Source organism: Dermacentor variabilis, chromosome 8 (assembly GCF_050947875.1).
Source record: "Dermacentor variabilis isolate Ectoservices chromosome 8, ASM5094787v1, whole genome shotgun sequence".
Classification (NCBI taxonomy): domain Eukaryota; kingdom Metazoa; phylum Arthropoda; class Arachnida; order Ixodida; family Ixodidae; genus Dermacentor; species Dermacentor variabilis.
This window is the reverse complement of record NC_134575.1, coordinates 122,223,093-122,226,604: the sequence shown is the minus strand read 5'-3', so window position 1 is coordinate 122,226,604 and position 3,512 is coordinate 122,223,093. Positions and strand designations below refer to the sequence as shown.

Genomic DNA, 3,512 nt, shown 5'->3' with positions numbered 1-3,512 from the left:
CGACGGTGCGGAAGCAAAGGTACCTGAGGAAATGCAAATCGTGCCGATAGCAGGAAGCCCCCAACTCTGGTCCAAAAATGACCTTCTCTTCCGCACCACTTTCTCGTAGAGCCTCGCAGACTTGTTTACCTGTGCCTGTACCTGTGCCTGTTACCTGTGCACGCGTGAAACCGTGCCGGTTAATTTTGTTAAAACACCCTGACGGGCTAATTGGTTTTAATTCATGATAGAATAGGTAAGAGAGAGAGAATAAACATTTATTTCGTAAAGCGAGTAGAAAAGTTCCTCGATGAGTAGGGCCCTCAGTCCAGGGCTCCATTGCCATGCGCGGCTTCGCGAGCCCGCTGGATCAGCCGTTGCTGTTCCTGCTGGCTTGTGCTGAGCAGCGCAGACTCCCAAGAGGAAAGGGTAGGGTTGGGTATAGGAGGAACACCTGAAGGGTTAGGGCATTCCCATATGGAGTGATACACCGTGGGTTTGGCCCCACAGTGGGGACAATAGGAAGGGTACAGGGTGGGATGAAAGATATGTAGCATGTGGAGACAAGGAAATGAATTGGTCTGCAGTTGCCGCCCGACAGCGGCATCTGCTCTATTAAGCGAAGGATGAGGAGGGGGATAGTTATGGCGACTTTGTCGGTAGTACTCGAGCGTCTCAGTGTACTGTAGGGGCTCTGGCGGTGCGTCGTCTGGGTTGGACAGCTCTTCCGATGGTGCCCGGCCAGTCAGACCTCGGGCTACCGCATTAACGCGTTCATTACCATGGAGAGAGGCGTGTCCAGGAGTCCAGACGATACGCACCCTGTGTAACGTGGGAGGGGGGACAGAGGAGAGAATTCGATGTGTGTGTGCAGTCACGAGTCCTTACGCGAAGGCCCGGCAGGCAGCCTGCGAGTCTGTCACTATGGTGATAGGGGCATCTTGTGCGGAGAGGGTCGAGGCATTGGGCAGGGCTATTGCCCCTTCCTCTGCTGAGCAGCTGTGCGTTGTTAGAACTGTGGCACACACCCTAAGCGCATCTGTATTGTCAGTTACAGCTAAACACATGGCCCGCCTCTCTGGGTAGCGGGCCGCGTCCGTGTACAAAACCGGTGTAATTGTGGTGCGGTCTCCAAAAATGCGTGCCAGGGCCTGAGTTCGGGCGCGTCTACGGCCGGCGTGTCGCTCGGGATGCATATTGCGGGGAATCGGAGCTACTTGTATGCTAGCGCGTAGAGCAGGAGCGAGGCGATATTGTGGGACGTGTGTGGGTGTCTCAGGGACAGGGTAGCCAAGGCGAGAAAGTATAGCGCAGCCCTGACGGCTGCGTCTGAGACGTTGGAGCTGACCATTGCGATGAGCCTCCAAAAGCTCGCCTACGGTGTTGTGGATCCCAAGCTGAAGAAGCCGTTTTGTGGAAGCATGTGGAGGCAGCCCAAGAACCGCTTTCACTGCCTTCCGCAGAAGGGCGTCCATCTTCTGAGTTTGAGTGAGGGTGAGATTGTGATAGGGGAGGTAATATGTGAGCCTGCTGATTATCAGAGCCTGTACTATGTGGAGGACGTCTTTCTCGCGAAGGCCTCTTCTACGATTAGTAATGCGGTTTATCATATGTGTGACTTGTGCAATCTGCTGACCCAAAAGGTGCGTAGTGTGTGAGGCTTTGCCATCCGACTGAATGTGGAGGCCCAAGATGCGGAGTCTAGCTACCTGAGGGATGGGGCTGCCGTGTAAGAACAGGGAGATATTAGGGGATTCGTCGGTTCTGCGGCGCTGCCTGTGCACGAGGAGCAATTCGGACTTTTCGGCTGCACAGGAAAGGCCTACCGTGGCTGCATAGTTCTGCACGACACGTACAGCTTCCTGGAGAACATCCTGGATGGCCCCGTCGGATCCCTGGGTTGCCCAGATCGTAACGTCGTCGGCATAGAGAGCGTGCCGGATGGTGGGTATCTGGTCTAGTAAGGGGGGCAGCTTAGCCATAGCCACGTTGAAGAGGGTGGGCGATAAGATCGAGCCCTGTGGTGTTCCTCTACCTGTGAGTGCGATGACGTCCGACCGGAGCTCTCCTATGCCAATAGTGGCTGTGCGGTCCGACAGGAAAGCTCTGACATAGTTATAGGTACGTGTGCCGCATTGGGAAGAAGCCAGATTGTCGAGAATTAGATCGTGGGAGATGTTGTCGAAAGCCCCTTTGAGGTCCAGGGCCAGAATAGCCCTGGTTTGTGCCGTAGTGGGGCCATCCACAACGTCCTCCTTAAGCTGCAGCAAAATGTCTTGCGCAGAGAGGTTAGGGCGGTAGCCGAAGAGTGTATCCGGAAAGAATTGGCTGTCTTCGAGGAAGGGTTGTAGCCGCGAAAGTACAACGCGCTCGAATAGTTCACCTACACATGAAGTTAAGGATATAGGCAGGAGATTCTGGAGGGACAGTGGCTTGCCTTGCTTAGGAATTAGAATGATGTCCGCATGGCGCCATTCCTGTGGAAGCGTGCCATTCCTCCAGTGGTCATTGTAGAATGCAGTTAGGCCTTTAATGGCCCCATCATCTAGGTTGCGTAGGAGTGTGTATTGAATCCCATCAGCCCCGGGTGCAGTGTTGCGCCTAATACCCTGTAAGGCCGCCCTTACCTCGGCTTCTGTAATATCGGCGTCTAGGGAGGTGGCGTCTATGTGTGGGTAGTCTCTGTAGGTGGGGCGGGTGCCTGTAGCAATCTAGCGTTGCTGTAGAGTGTGAAGTAGAGTAGTGTCATCGAGGCCTGATTTGTGGAGGATGGCGCGGACTCTGTTGCTAGTGTGTATTTTGGTTTGCGTAGGGTTTAATAATGCACGGAGTAGCGACCAGGTCCGTGGTGTGCTTAGCGTGCCGCTGAGGCGATCGCAAAGGCTATGCCAATTGTTATTAGTGAGGGTGTTCGCGTAGTCATCTGCCTCCGTAGTTAGGCGGGCAATACGCAGTCGAAGTTTCCGATTATGTTTTTGCCGCCGCCACTGCCGGGTCAGGCCTCTACGGGCCTCCCAGAGATGGAGCAAATGGAGATCCACATCGGGTGTCTCTGTTGTCGCAGGGATGTGTAGAGTTGCCCTTTTTAGATCAGTTTGGAGTTGTTTGATCCACTCCTGAAGGGAGAGGGTGTCCTGAGGAGCTAGGGTGGACCGATTACGCCTAAATTTATCCCAATTGGTTAGCTTAACAGTACGTTCAGGAGTGCGTGTTGGTTGTACCTGCAGTTCAGTAGCTAGAATGTAATGGTCGCTGCCCAAGTTCTCCACGAGATTGCGCCAAGAGTGGTGACCTACCCCTTTGACCATGGTGAGATCAGGGCACGTGTCTCTGCTTACGCTGTTGCCTAATCGTGTTGGCTGATCTGGTTCTGTCAGCAGAGTCATGCGATGTAACGCAAGAACTTGAACAAGCCGGCGTCCTTTCGGTGTTTCTGTTTGGTAACTCCAGGCCGGGTGCGGGGCATTGAAGTAGCCTACAATGACGATCTGTTTAGCCACCTTGCATAGATGTGCAAAAAGATGTCCGAACTC

General features: G+C 54.0%; 1 pseudogene; it reads right to left on the bottom strand.

Annotated features, from left to right (window-relative positions):
• Window positions 1-302: 302 nt before the first annotated feature.
• On the bottom strand, window positions 303-1,175 carry LOC142591555 (uncharacterized; annotated as a pseudogene).
• Between the last annotated feature and the right edge of the window lie 2,337 nt (window positions 1,176-3,512).